Source organism: Pan paniscus, chromosome 1, assembly GCF_029289425.2.
Source record: "Pan paniscus chromosome 1, NHGRI_mPanPan1-v2.0_pri, whole genome shotgun sequence".
NCBI lineage: Eukaryota > Metazoa > Chordata > Mammalia > Primates > Hominidae > Pan > Pan paniscus.
Window position 1 is genome coordinate 154225457 of NC_073249.2, and position 15793 is coordinate 154241249.

The following is a 15793-nucleotide window of genomic DNA, read 5'->3' on the forward strand; positions in this document are numbered from 1 at the left end:
ATATAACTAAGTGAAAGAAGCCAATCTGAAAAGGCAGCATGCTCTATGATTCCAAATATATGACATTCTTGAAAATAAAAAATCTAGAGAGAGTAAAACGATCAGGGGATGCCAATAGTTGGGGGAAGGGAGGGATGAACGAAGAGCACAGAGGATTTCAAGGGCAGTGAAGCTACTTTACACGACACCATAATGTAGGTACTTGTTATACACTTACCAAAGCCCATACACTGCACAACATCAAGTGCGAATCCCACCATAAACTATGGACTTTGGATGATAATGATGTGTCAATGTAGGTTCATCAATTGTACAAATGTATCACTCTGGTGCATGATATTGGTACTGGGAAGGCTACCTACATGTGGGAATAGGGAATATATGGGATGTTTATGTACTTTCTGCTCAATTTTACTGTGAACCTAAAGTGGCTCTAAAAAAGCAAGTCTATTAAAATAAAAAGTATCACATATACAACTTGAATTTATCTGTCTCAGAGGACACCTTGGTAGAAGACAGCATGTGATTTTTTTTAAGAGACAGGGTCTTGCTATGTTGCCCAGGCTAGAGTGAGAAGTGGCTGTTCACTTGGTTTGCACAGTCATGGTGTACTATAGCCTCAAAGTCCTGGGCTCAAATCATTTCTTCTGCTCAGCCTCCTGAGTGGCTAAGAAAAAGGCATAGTGCATCCAGTGAAATATTTGATTTTACTTCCCAGAGAATTTCTTCTAACATGAAACTTAAAGCTTGGAATATTAGTTACAGGTCTTGAAGCTCCCTAAAAAATTCCAACATATTTCATCACCACTGTCAAGCTTCCAAAATACTGCTGCAAAAAACCTAGACACTGCCACCTTTATGACAAACTGATAATGAATATGTCTAAAATCCAGCCATATTAGCTCCACTACTAGACCTATTTTAGGATAGTTTGCAATTTTGCATTTTCATAATATGTTAAACTGATTGATTTCCAGGAAAATTGCTTTTATTAGAAGTTTAAACTTATTTTTTTGGTGATATTTCTATTCTAGGGAGTGTAACTTTCTCAGTGAGAATTTGCTTTCCAGGGAATATTAGGGACACCCCCATCACTTGCTTTGTTTCTATTTTTTAGAATGCATTTGAAAACAGGTAATGAAGACACTGCCTCACAGTTTAGTGTGTTGATATACACAACCCTTCCTAAGGTGCAAATGCATGTAGTGGGTCACTTTCATTAGAGTGCCAAAGACTCGCAGCAGCTGGACATTCCTTTTTTCTACCACTCAGAAAACACTCTCAAGACATCTTTGCTAATGCTGACCATTCTGCTTTGTGTATTGAGATTCTAAAGTGTGCTAATTACCCTGGCTAGAATTCAAAATCTGATCTACTTTGCCAGGAATAAGACAGTAGTCCCTAGGATGCATGGAAGGAAAAAGCTAGCCTTCAGCTTGTTAAGCCACCATGAAGGCCACTTCATCATAGGAGTCTTTATGTCCCTAGAAGCCAAGAAAGATTTATAGAACTGCTTACAAATTAAAAGAGATGCTGAATACGCAAGAGCAGCGGCTTCAACTCACTGCGAACAGTGTTGGGAGAATTAGTTGTTTACCAGACTGGGAAGTTGCAAATGCAATTGAGCACAATATGAAATACAATAACCTGTAATGCCTGCAGTGACCACACACCCACATACCTACAAGGCTAAAATTGACTTTTTGACCTTATAAATATATAAATATATGTGTGTGTGTGTATATGTACATATATATGCATGCCTTTGCTTAATACTTCTCACACATTCAAAGCAATAATGATAATCTTGGTTCCCTCACCAATTTTTGAAAAAAATCGATAACTTTCCAATTGTGAGCATTTCTAAATTGCTAGGTTTTTAAGTGGAAATTCCATATGCCAAAAAAGAAAAAAAATGCTCCATGGTACTGGCTCAATTATTTTGCAAATCTTTTATTAAGTGGAAGAAAACATTTGGATCTTTTTTCTGTTCCCTTGTGAAGTGATTAACGAAGTTAATTTGCAAAGTTAAAAGTGTTCTTTTTGTATTGCTTCTCCTATATCAATAGCCAAAGCCTTGCTGCAATTGTTAAAAGTTTGAATTTTTAATAAATCTTGCTGCAGGTCTTCATTCACTATAATTCATGTTAACAAGATTCAATGAATATTGCAAATGATCATTTTTCTTGTTATTCAAAAGCTACTCACTAATTTGGCAAAAGGTTTGCCCACATCTGATTTACTTAATACCCGAGTAAAATTAGATAAAATGAAGAGAATTATATATTAGCAAAATGTTTAATTTAGGTCCATGAGGCTGCTGATTCAGGCTTTCCAATAGAGCTGGCTGCTAAGGCTTGGCCCAGAGACAGCAAACACTCCATTCTCTTTCCTGGTCTTTTCATCAGGTTCCAGGATAAACTCCCTCTGCTTTCACTCAGAGCTTTGACCTCCCTCACCAAGTTTTTCAACTTTTTTTTAACCTTCTGGGCCATTTTCACCACATTACAAATTGATTATAAACAGCCTCAAGTAATAACATAGGAAATGGTTGTTGAGTGCCTAATATTTTTTCATTACTGAGTCATACGGACTTTGTCAGAGTTTCAGGGGCGGGGGAAGTAGCAAAAATGTGTACTTCATTCTCAAAAACAAAATTTGACAGGAGATAAAATATATCAAGAAACAATGACAACACAACAAAAGATGTATTCCATTAAATGCTAAATTATATCATGTCATTTGAGAGGTCTAACAATTCTAAGGAAATGTTTTTGTCACAGGATCCTTGGGTTGTCACTTTGCCAGCCAGAAACCTCTGTGGCGAGCGGGTTTTGCTCAGGCCTGCTGGGCCTGTTCCACCTACACGCCTGGCAGGCTGCACTCGGCTCGCACTACCATGCTGGACCCCACACCTGCCAAGGGCGAGACAGGTGCGGAATGGCAAGGGGTATGTAGGCGAGTGAACATGGGGTCCGGCCACTGCGCATAGCCAGTGGCTACTGCGGCGGGGTAGGCAGCTCTAGGCACCAGCACAGGTGCTGGCTCAGGTGCCGGCTCCATGCGAGGCTGTAGCTGGACCAGATGTACCGCAGGTGATTTCCACCGTGGACACCTACGTCTGGAGGAGAGAAACATGGTGGTACCCAGAAGCTTGGAGATGCCAGGAACTGCAGAGCCCGAAAAAAGAGTGTCACAGCCCCAGCTCAGGGAGCCCCTAGGTCTCGGCTTCCTGAAGGGCTGCAGCTCTTCCCTCCTTCTTGTCGCCGGCAACGTGGCAAGCGGGGACGGGGTTTCAGCCCTGTTTGTGTTACAGCTCTTTCAGTCCCGCCATTTGGCAGGTCCCAAGTTCTTGTCTTGCACCCAGGAAGAATGAGGTATGTGAACAACTGGAGGGTGAGCAAGGCAGAGAGGAGCTTCATTGAATGACAGAACAGCTCTCAGGAGACCTAAAGCTGGTAGCTCCTTTCCACAGGCAGGTCGTGCCAACGAGCGTCTGGCTCTTAGTGGAGAAGAGACCTAAGTGGGTAGCTACTTTCCATAGGCAGGTCATCCTGAGCCGTCCAGGAGACCCGAATTGGGTAACTCCTTTCCCACAGCTGGTCATCCCCACGTCTGTCTGTGAGTCTGGGTGAGTCCAGAGTTTTTACAGGCTTCATAACGGAAGAAGTGCATTCTGATTGGTCCATGGGCAGCCATGAGGCAGTTCCAGAAAAAGCATCGTAAGTTGCGGACTCCACCCAGCACTGACAGACTGTCCCCAAGCTTCCGGCCGTTTATGGCTTGAAGGTGGGGTTCAGGACGTCCATGGCTTGAAAGTGGGGCTTCACTGGGGACCCACCCCTTTCCACCCAGAAGCCTGTCTGCCTCCTGCCACTATCCATCATGTCATCCAGGGTTCCCAGGCTGTTCATGCCAAGGGGCACCTGCAGGCCTGTACCAAGCTGGCCTCAACTCCCCTGAGCCTCCCCTCCCATGATCATCAGTGCCCAAAGTCCAGAGGGCACCAAGGTGACAAGGGGCTGGCATGTCAGCACCAGCCTGAGCGCATGCACACCCAGCTGGGTTGGGACAGCACTCAGGCTCGGCCTCAACTTTGTTCTGAAATTGGAGCAGGCACCAGGAGTTGGGAGAGTCCAGGCTGGGGAGCAGGCACTTCTGAGCCTGCAGGGGTAGTGGTGGGGGGCTCTTCCCCAGACCCGGAGAGTACAGAGATGCCTTGGTTCACAGCTGCAGCTGGGCAGCTGCAACTGTGCCCAGAAGGGCGAGGCTCCTCCCCACCAACTTGGAAGGGGGTGGGGTTCCCACCTGTTTCCAGCTCCTGTGGGCTCCGCAGAGTGCACAGCCCAGGTTGTGCCTCCCCCACTGCAGTGGCGTCTTCTCAGCAGCCAATCCATACGGCCGTGGATGCCATCACTTTGTGGTATACCTACAGCCTTAGGTAGAAATTGATTTAGAACATTATTTATTTATGTCAGTACTTACGGATTTAAATATTATCTCTTGAATATCTTCTAATAATAATTAATTTGTTCTCAAATTACTCTAAAACAATAAATAAACATGGCAGTTTTCAGTGACTTGAAAGAGTTTCTAGAAAGTATGTGTTAGGCATAGTGAGGAAAAATAATGAAATTCTTCCTGTGTTGAAAATTTCACAAAATTTAAAAACTTAGGATGAAGCAAATATTCTATTGTTTTCCTTTTCTAGGAATGTTTTCCATAGATTTAAGTATAATCCACGTGATTCTTTGTGGCTGTCATTTTTCCTCCTTTTAAATAGAAATCTCTACAGTGGTTTTCATATGCCTGTCCCGCCACTGAAAGTTAGATGTGTGGGTAACACTTAACCCATCTCTTTAATTTCATAGGTCTAAAGATTATAAGGAACATATGTGGGGAGCTGTACTTAAAGAACTACACTAAGTGAGTTTCATCTACACATGAATTTGATTTAGATGATGAGAGTCCAGGCACTGAGCTGATGCTATAATGGATGATACTTTGGGGAACTTGGGAAAGGCAGAATATATTTACATGTGGGAGGGAATGAATCACTGAAAAACCAGGGGACATCTCATGGTACACAGCTTATAAAAAGACTCCCAATGATCCCTACTTCCTTATATAGAAGACTGCCTGTGTGTGATCTTCTCTTCTTAAATGTTGACTGGCTGTGGGGAATATAATATAACAAAAATGACAGGATATCATATCCAAGCTTAGTTTGCAACAGTACCATGACGTGTGTGTGTGTGTGTGTGTATCTATGCCTGTGTCCATCTCTGTCCCTCCTGTCTCTCTCTCTCTTGACCCTCACTGTAGAGGAAGCATACTTTAATTTTGAGAGCTTTTCTTTGGAGAGGTCTACACGGTGCAGAACTGATGTATCCAAGCAACATCTAGGGAGAACCTGAAGCCTACTAACAACTATATGAGTGATGTTGGAAGTATATCCTCCCCAAGGAGAACCTTAAAATGACTGCAGCCTCATTTGACACCTTTATTAAAGGCTTATGAGAGATCCTCAGCCAAAGATATTCAATTAAGCTGCTCGGTCAAAGATGCTAATTTCTGGAATCACTTTACAGAATAATTTTTTCTTCTTTACTCTGCCTTGCAAATTCAAGCTTTCTTCTGTTTCTTTGAGCTGTTATCTGAGACTCCTTAATTCAGTGATTCTTCAGTGCAGAACTTACGTTCTTCTCCCTGGTGTCTGAAAATTACTCAAGTCAGTAAACCAGGGAAATTTTAGGGTTCACTTCAGTTGTTTTCCTTCTGTCAGCAACTGGAAATTTGTGTTGCTCTTGCCTAATTTCCGAAACCAGTGTGGCAAATACTGTCTTAGTTCCAGCTACTATAACAAAGTACCGTAGACTGAGTGGCTTAGAAACTACAGAATTTTATTTCTTACAGTTCTGGAGGCTAGAATGTGTGCCAGTATGGTCAAGTTCTGGTGAGGGCCCTTTTCCAGGTTGCAGATTGCTGTCCTTTCTTTGTATCCTCAACTTGCAGAAAAAGAGCAAGAGAGGTCTCTGAAGTTCTTTTGATAAGGGCATTAGTTCCATTCAGGAGGGCTCCACTCTCATCATTGATATACCTCCCAAAGGCCCCACCTTCTAATATTATTACATTGTCTGTTAGGAATTTAAATTTTAAGAGGACACAACAATTTAGCCCATAAAAATATATTGTCTCTTTCTTTTCTTTCCTCATTTTTTTTTCTTTCTTCCTCTCTCTTTCTCTCTCTCCCCCTGGGGAAGCAAATCTAGTATACCACATATTCATGCTTGAAACATTCAACAAGTTTTAATTTTATTTATTATTTTTTAATTCCAAAAAGTTTTATTTCATTTTTCAATAGTGCTACTACCTTCAAGACTATCTCTTGTCCCTTTAAACACAGCAAAGATAGTTGTTTTCATGTCTCTAGTCAATAATAAAACACTTACAGGTCTATTTGTACAGTTTGTTGATTTTGTTTATTTTTGTTGTTGTTGTTTTATTTTGTTTTGTTTAGATGGAGTTTTCGCTCTTGTTTCCCTGGCTGGAGTGCAATGGTGCGACCTCGGCTAATTGCAACCTCCGCTTCCCCAGTTCAAGTGATTCTCCTCCCTCAGCCTCCTAAATAGCCGGCATTGCAGCCATGCACCACAACACCTGGCTAATTTTGTATTTTTAGTAGAGATGAGGTTTCTCCATGTTGGTCAGGCTGGTCTCGAACTCCTGATCTCAGGTGATCCACCCACCTCGGCCTCCCAAAGTGCTAGGATTACAGGCATGAGCCACCGTGTCCAGCCAATTTTGTTAGGTCTTAATCTTGTAGTTCAATTTTCTTTTCCTTACAGCTATCTTTGACTATGTGCTGGATATTATACTTTAGTAGCTATATATAGCTACTAATACAAATATAACTACAAGTACAAATTATTTATTTCAGAACTATATTGGACATATTTAAGAGAGAATTGTGTTTTTCTAGTTCGGGCAACAGGCCCATGATTGAACAAGATTACCTTAAAACAAATTCAAAGACTGAAATTCCCTGGATGATCTCTACTGGATTAGAATCAGGCAATATACACAGGAGATTAACACCAGACAGTAATTTCACACGGGCTTTTTTTCTTCTGACTTACTCTGATCCTGTGAGAGCAGCCATTTGGTATCTCATTTTTATGGGCATGGTCTGCTGTGAGAACTTGCCCCTTGATCCACCTGATTTGAGTTGTTTCTTTTTTTATATATAATTAAAGCTTCAAGGACTGTCAATATAAAGGTGCTAATTTCTCTTAAGCATAGATCACTGACAAGTTTGTTATCTCTCTGTTTTATTTTTCCTTTTACTTGGCCTCTAACAATTGTTTCCTGTTTTGTCACCCTTTATAAAATTAGAAGTGTTTTATTAAAATTTTCATTCATTATTTTTAGATTTTATTTTTCAGCATGAGTGTTGATTTGCATAACCTAGCCTACTGGTATGAACAATATGAAACAATTGAACATTTGCATGCCTTGATATTCCCATTTGTAAAATGGAGATAAAGTTTCACAAACTTATTAATTAAATCAATTGAAATAATACATAAAATTATTGAGAAAATATAAAGCATTTTTCTAATATTTTTAAATCTTTTAATTTTTTCATTAACTAAACATCATAGAGGGTATTTATGGGTCTAGCAATAAGCTATCCATTGGGACTGTAAGATAACTGAAACACAGACCAGATTCCTGAAAAAATTTGTTTTGCAGTATGAGAAGTAAACAACATGGATCAGAAATAACTTTATAATGCAATAAATAATCTGATTTTTATAAATATATAGATATTCTAATAAATTATGTACAATAAAGATGAGTGTAACAATTCTTATAGAAGTCAGAAATAGCCTTTAAAGGGTATGGTAATTGGGCTCAGTTTGGAAGTTTGAGTGATATTTCATTGGTCAGGAAAAAAGGGAGAAGTACATGGCTGGAGGAAAAGCTCTTTGGTGCAAAGCCATGAAGTCTGGAATGGAAGTGGCATATTGAGTAAAGATATAAAACATCAGTGAGAAGAAGGATCTTAAAAAGAAATAGCAAAAAATATAAGTAGGATAATCTGGAATCAGATTATGGAAGGTTTTGTATACATATTTCAGCTACTTGAACTTAAGCCTTCTGCCATGAAGAGATAATAAAAGTTTTAATGAAATGAAGTAACAAAACGAAATTGTGTACATGAAAGCTATATTTGCTGAGAAAATGAAAGGCATAGTGGGAAAGCTAGAAATGGCAAAGTGGGAAGTCCATTTAGAGTTGATTAAAAGCTACGTATTCCAATTTATATGTGGTCACTGTTTAGGTAAAAGATTAAAAGATTCGAACTTAGGCAACAGCTGGGCAGTTATGAGAGGAAAAATAGATTAAAAAGACATTTGGGAGGTAGAAGAGTCAGAATTTGATTAATCAGTTTGAATGGTAATGAAATAGGAGAAAAGCACATTTGGATAGGTAAGTATCATATGAGAGAATTTTCACTAGAACGCTCCGGGAGTTTGTATAACATATAAGTCTATAGGTGACAAGTAACCTTAATGCATACATTAGTAAAATCTATAGGGTAGAAAAGTTCACTCAGAGAGATTTGTAGAGTTAGGAAAGGAAAGGTGAAAATACGGAATTTGGGAACTGTGAATAGTTAAGAGGCAAGAAGAAAGAAAAAACAGGCGAAATGTTGAGATAGTCTAGGCAGAATCTTAAGGAGAATTCAGCGTGGAGTGCAGACCCAAAGAAAGAAAGGAGATTTCAGAAGGAGTGGACAAGCTACATTAAAAGTTGCAGAGGAGTTAAAATAGAACAAGTTGATCTTTAGAACCAGCAATTTTTGCAACAATATCAGAGTTGGTGTTAGAGTGAAGTTGATTTCATAGAAAAAGGAAGGAAAATGTATAGATAGCAAGTATAGATTTCTCTTTTTAAAAGTTTTCAAATTAATGTGTGAGTGTCTAGATGAAAGGGTAATTTTTAGAATATGAGTGACTTCAGCATGCTTTTGCATTTGAGGATAAGTCGTTAATGAAAGATTCTGCATATAAAAGTGAAGGGATATAATTGAAGAAAGAAAGTGGTGAAAAGCAAGAAAAATGTTTCCACTGTCAGGTTCATGAAATGGTTTTGTATTTCCAAGTCTGCACTCCTATATTCAGGAGGGATTCCTAGCTCATACTGTGGTAAATATGATTGGCATTAGAAGTAGACGTAAAATTGACTGTACAATTAAAAGATAGTGCCTTGGTTGTGGTACAATAATATAAAGAGTCAGACCTGCCATACATGTGGTTAATTGAGGTAAACTCCCAATTAGTCATTAGGCAAGCTTCCCTGTGTGAATAAAGAAAAAAGTAGGGCAATGGTCCTGCTGTCATGGGATTTACATTTAGTGTCTTTTAATCACAGAGCAAATAACTTTAAAATTTTCCGAAGTTAGGTGCACTGAAATACGTTTCTATATTTTATTGTGCTTATGTTCGCTTTTTAGTAGTTAATATACTTGTCTCCTATAATATTTAAAAAGCCTAAAAGTTATTACATATCTTACTCCCATCCTTGTTTTCCATCCACCCATTTCTCTTCTTGGAGGCATTCAGTGTTATTAGTTTTACTTGTATTAGTTTTACTTGTACTTTACTTATACACGCTCACAAAAGAAAATGCTTACAAAGGCACAAGCACACACACACCCCACAGATGGTCATACAGTTAACCCTTGGACAATGCAGGAGTTAGAGGTGCCAACTCCATGTGAAGTAGAAAAGCTGCATATAACTTTTGACTCGCTCAAAACTACTAGCAGCTTACTGTTGACCAAAAGCCTTATTGACAACATAAACAGTTGATTAACACGTTTTGTACATTATATGTATTATATACTGTATTCTTAATATAAAGTATGGTAGAGAAAAGAAAATGTTATTAAGAAAATCATAAGGAAGAGAAAATTGACTTACTATTCATTAAGTGGAAGTAGATCATTATAAAGGTCTTCATCCTCATCATCTTGACATTGAGTAGGTTAAGGAAGAGGTGGAGAAAAAGAAGGGGTTGGTTTTGTTTCAGGGGTCTCAAAGGTGGAAGAAGTTGAAGAGATGAAAGGGGAAGCAGAAGAGGTAGACACAGCCAGTGTAATTTTATGGAAATACTGTAATTTCTGTCTTTTTATTTATCTAGAAATGTTTTTATATGGTACCAATCCCTCCTTCACTATTTGCTTTAGTTTCAATATCCATATCATGGAAGGGTACGTGTCATAAAAGAAGACGAAAGCAGTCTGGAATAATGAGAACACTTCTGCCTGAATGTATCGTGTCAATTTCTTTTCTGGTATTGCTTCTTCTACTGTTTCTTCCTTATCATCTGGCTCAGGCTTGGAAGCATTCATCTCCATCAAGTTGTGTCTTCTGTCTATTCCTCTGGTGTGGTATCTATTAGCTCTGAACTGCTTCAAAATCCGTCTTGAACTCATTCAACCCCTCTGCACCCACCTTTTTGCCATATCCACAATTTATTTGTAAACCTGTGAAGCCTTGCACAACATCTAGACACAGTTTTCTCCAGCAGGAATATATTGTTACAGGCTTGATAGCTTCCACACCAACAACAATGGAATCTTCAATGGTGTAATTCCTCCAAATGTTCATGAGGTTTTTTCTCTATCAAAGTTCTCTTCCATAGTGTTGAGACATTATTTCCATAGATTATCATGTGTAAGGAGCTTTTCACTTCCTCATGATCCCATGATATAGAAGTTGAATTAGGATGTCATGTTTGGGAGCAAGCAGACCACTTTAACACCTGTGGTGCTGCACTCATGAGGTTCTAGGTGGCCAAGGGCATTGTCCAGTATCAAAAGAACTTTAAAAGGCAGTCCCTTACTGACAGTGTACTTCCTGACTTCAGGGACAAAGCATCATTAAAACCAATTCAGAAAAACAGTTGTCGTTGTCCAGGCCTTCTTGTTATGCAGCCAGAGACTGGCAGCTGGTGTTTATCTTTTCCTTTCAAGTCTCAGAGAATTAGCAGCTTTATAGATAAGGGCAGTCCTGATCATAAACCTGACTGCATTTGCACAAAGCAGTAAGAGTCATCCTATCCCTTCCTACCTTAAATCCCAGTGCTCACTTCTATTCCTTACTAAGAAATGTCCTTTGTTGCATGTTTTTTTCCCCCAGAATAGGGCATTTTTGTCTGCATTCAAATTTTGCTCAGGCAGATATCCTTTCTCCTCAATGATTTTCATAATTGTGTCTGGGAACTTGTCTGCTGGTTCTTGACGAACAGAAGCTTCTTTTCCTGTTACGTTAACATTTTTTTAAGCCAAACTTCTTTCTAAAACTATCAAACCATCCTTTGCTGGCTTTAAATTCTCCATCTTTAAAAACTTCACCTTCATTTTGCTTTAAGTTGTCATATAATGACATCATTTTTCACTAATAATATTAGAGTCTATAGGTAGGCCTTTCTTATAGCAATCCTGTACCCTTATAAAAGCTACATATACAATATAAAATTAAAAGTTATTTCACAAAAAGTGCAAGGTTTTTGTACCTGCTGGCATAGCTGCAGTGACAGTCATGAATTTCCTTTTCTTTGTTTACAACAATGCTTAGTCTGGGTCCCATTTCTCTTGAAACGGCAGGCAGCAGAAATTTATTCAGTTGAGCCAGCTATAGACCTCAATCTACAGCACAGATCAAATCATTCAAATTTTTTCTTGTAATGTCATGATTTTTTCTTCTTCCTGGTAACATCACTAGTTTCATTTTGTATGTGTTCTATGGTGTTATTCCAGGTTTATGGTACTGCACAAAGCATGATGAAAAATAAGCCCGAACTGCAAAAGGTCACTTTTTACTAACATACACAATTTACTGAAGAGCAGAACTGTGCACTGGGAGATGATTACCTTCACATGGTGTTTTAAGTGGACACTCACAACACTTGAGCTCACCACAATAGCAAGAAGAGGGGACTACAAAATTATTATAGTAGCACAGTATTTACTGCAATTAATTGCCTACTGCTATTATTTAATACTGAATGTCCCTTTCACTGCAAATGCCACCATGTACAGTCTGTCAGTGTACACAAACATTTTGATAAATTTTTAAAAATTGATTTGGGTATATTTTACGGTAGTAAATAATAAAATTGGCTGGTATCTACATACATTTTATGGATTCATGACATACCTTTTTCTTAATTTTTTGATGATTCTAGGTTACATGGCTCATTTCTTGAATTTTTAAAAATTGTCCCAAATCCCCAAAATTTTTCCAAAATATTTATTTAAAAAATTATTGGCTGGGCACAGCGGCTCAAGACTGTAATCCCAGCACTTTGGGAGGCCGAGGCAGGCGGATCACAAGGTCAGGAGAGCGAGACCATCCTGGCTAACACGGTGAAACCCGTCTCTACTAAAAATATGGCGGGCGCCTGTAGTCCCAGCTACTCGGGAGGCTGAGGCAGGAGAATAGCATGAAACTGAGAGGCGGAGCTTGCAGTGAGCCGAGATTGCGCCATTGCACTCCAGCCTGGGGGACAGAGAGAGACTCCATCTCAAAAAAAAAAAAAAAAAAAAAAATCTTATATAGGTGGACCTGCACAATTCAAATCCTTGTTGTTCAAGAGTCAACTGTATTATAAATACATGCTTAAGTGTCTTGCAATCTCATTTAACATCATATTCAATAGAATATTGCATGTAAGCATGCAGCTATCTTTTCAAACTTTTTATTTTCTGTTTCTTAATATTTCTTTCAATCAGTATGACAATAATAATTTCAACATAGACTTTTAGGCTATCTCTAGTCTTAAGCTAATGTAAAAACTGCTGCAAATTATGGTGCATATGTCATTTTACTGACTAATCCTTTGATTTTTCCATTATTTTCAATTTTATTTTGCTTGCTTCTCTCATCTTGCTTTGCTATACTTTTTTTTTTTTTAGCTCTATCCATTTCATTTTTCATTAATATAATGCAGGGAGGGTGAATTTTATTCCTCCTTCTTCCTTAGGCTTGCTAACTCTTGCTTCATTTTCTCCTCTCACCTTACTCTATCTTTAAGAGCTCCTTACAACTGCTTTATTTTCCTATTAATAAGGACATTTAATGTGTTTCTTTTTTTCTTAATTTTTGGCAAAATGTTGGACCACAATTGCATCACCTCTATGGAAACAGCTTTCTTTTTTTCTCATTTGCGGGTTGTTTTTTTTCTTTTCCACAGTCATTGATATTGTTTTGCAGTATACATCTTGTACTGATTACTTTTTGATTAACCATCTTTGAATACACGAAGTTTTTCTTCCCCCAGCTATTTGCTGTGTAGTGCTCAGGGCCATAATTCAGGAAGTTAAAACTTTTTTTTTGGATGACCAAGAGTTGTGTAGATGAGTTCTTTCATATTTTATGTCTCTTTATATAATATTTATTCAATTTGACCACCAGCACTGAATGTCTCTTTGGTTTTAAGTGCAGAGTGCTTCCTGAAAATATAGCTACTTTTATAGATCTCATCCAGCCCTTCTTTCCCTAAATCTCTGAACTAAACGAGGTCTAGCTCCTGCTTTCAGCTTTTATACCCATTTTTTTCATTTTGCATAAAGTAAAATTTTGTATTGTACCTTCAGGGATTGCTCCTCAAATTGAAATGATTATTCTCTGTACTCCTCTGAGCTCTTTCAAATATCTGAGCATTTGGTATTTTGAAGGCAATATTTTGAGATAGCTGTCTCTTCTTCCCTCCATTAATCTTGGGACATCATTTTACCTTCAATCCTAATCAAAAACATTATGCCAATTTTTTTCATGGATAGTATCTTGATAATATCTTGCAATATTTTTACTTATAGTTTAGAAGATAAGAAGCTAAGCCTGAAAAAAATAATCACTCAATTTTTGGTCAGACAATTCAGAAGTAACTAAGCCAAACATTCAAACCAGGTATGTCTGACTTCAAACACCATTCTTTTTTACCATAGACAATACCGCTACAGAAAACGTTTTTCATAAAAATACAGTTAACGATGGATATTGAGGTGTAATCCAAACTATGATACTATTTATCAGTTAGAAACAAAACATAAATAGATAATGAGTATTATAATATTGTTATATTTGTACTACGAAAACATTTACTATTTTCTAACATTATAAGTTGAGGGATGTACTTTGCGACTTAAAGGCTTTAATATTCATGGATTGATTTTGCCACCCACAGCCACAGCCCCAGTTACCATTACAAAAGAAAACTCTTTAAAGTGATTTTATGGCTAATTATCAACTGGCCACATTCTTAATCACATAGGTGGAAAAATAAGCACCCTACCTTAAACTCGATATAGAAAAAAAGTATTACATAGCACATTACAGCAATAAATAAAACTTCCTCTAAATCTTGATAAATAAATGCTCCACTTAGCAAAGTACTTGGATTAAGCTGTCTTTCAAACAATAGTGTCTTTCTCATTAGGTTACTGAGTATCAGTGTTACCTGTTTACAAAACAATGCAATGCACAATTTGATTTGAAGTCTACCTTACCTTAATTTAGAATAAAAACACACTTTTCCTCCTATTCGTTTACATCTTCAAGTTAGTCTTTGGTGTTGTTGTTGTTTAATAAGGATTTTTTTAGAGGCCTAAAAGGAAATGCTTTCCATTTTAGAAAAATGCCTGGAGTTGCCTGGCTGCATGTGTGATAAAGCACTATATAAATCTAAGTTGTTGTTGTTGTTAATGGGATCTGTTCTCACAAAACATCATTGTATGAGTGGCTTTTATGCTGTGGCTGCCTACAGGAGGGAGGGAAGTGGAGATTTTACTCCTGCTTTAAAAGGAAATAATCAGTCTGCAGGTGGCTGCATAGTGGGATAAGCAAATGGACTAAGTGTAGCACATGGTTTTCCGCACAGAATAACACCAAACAAGAATGAACCAGATAAAGATCTTTTGTACAAGCAGTGTTCTAAAGAAAAGCTTTGAGCTCCTAACTCCTCATGTTTATGCAGGAAAATCATGGTATGCTTAAAATTAGATTTTTCTCCACAGGAACTTCTTACTATAATGTAGAACTGAAGCAGTATATAATTTTAACACTTCTATGCCTCCAAATCATCTTAACCAATTCTGAATCAGTGTTAGGATGTTATCAGCCAAAATGAATCCATGGTCTTTGATCTGCACTGTCGACCCTAAAATCAGAGTCAATTCTTTTTTTTTTTCCCAAAGAATTTGTCCAAGGTTCAGAGATAATATATACTTTCATTTAGCTCTAAATAGGAAATGAGTTCTTAAAAGAAGAAAGTAGGCTTAAAGCAGTGTTGAATTATTCCAAAGAAATGCATTATTTCAGGTTTTTCATAACCTTTTATTCAGCTCAACATTATTGTGCAGTTGAAAATATTTGGCTCACCCATGGAATTTGGAAAATATGTTGCTTCAAGTCTGTAGTACAATGAAATCAGGATAATTTCAACTCAGTCTGATTATCAAAGGTAAGTACTTTCTTGAAAAACACTGCCAGATACCACAGCTTGCTGAGGGAAAAATGAGAGATGCCAAAATTCATTTCAAAATACCCCATGCATGTGTTTAGAAAAGAGTTTTAGCAACAACAAAGGTGTTCACTATTATAAGATGTTCAGCCGCTTACCTCTAGCTTCAGAGAGTCTATTCCCTGTTCTTGTCACCTAACTCTAATGTTGGGAGGCAGCTGAGTGGCCTCCAGGATAACCATATTGCAGGACAAAA

At 38.0% G+C, this 15793-nt stretch overlaps 1 long non-coding RNA gene across 2 annotated transcripts in view; it reads right to left on the bottom strand.

Annotated features, from left to right (window-relative positions):
• The window catches only part of LOC134731091 (uncharacterized), a 480758-nt gene that overhangs the window by 101420 nt on the left and 363545 nt on the right, over positions 1–15793 (bottom strand). The window contains exon 5 of one of the 2 annotated variants that reach the window (XR_010113161.1): positions 4309–4436. The exons of the other annotated variant lie outside the window; for it this stretch is intronic. This is a non-coding gene — a long non-coding RNA (uncharacterized LOC134731091). The remainder of the gene's footprint in view (positions 1–4308; positions 4437–15793) is intronic. 2 annotated transcript variants of the gene reach the window in all.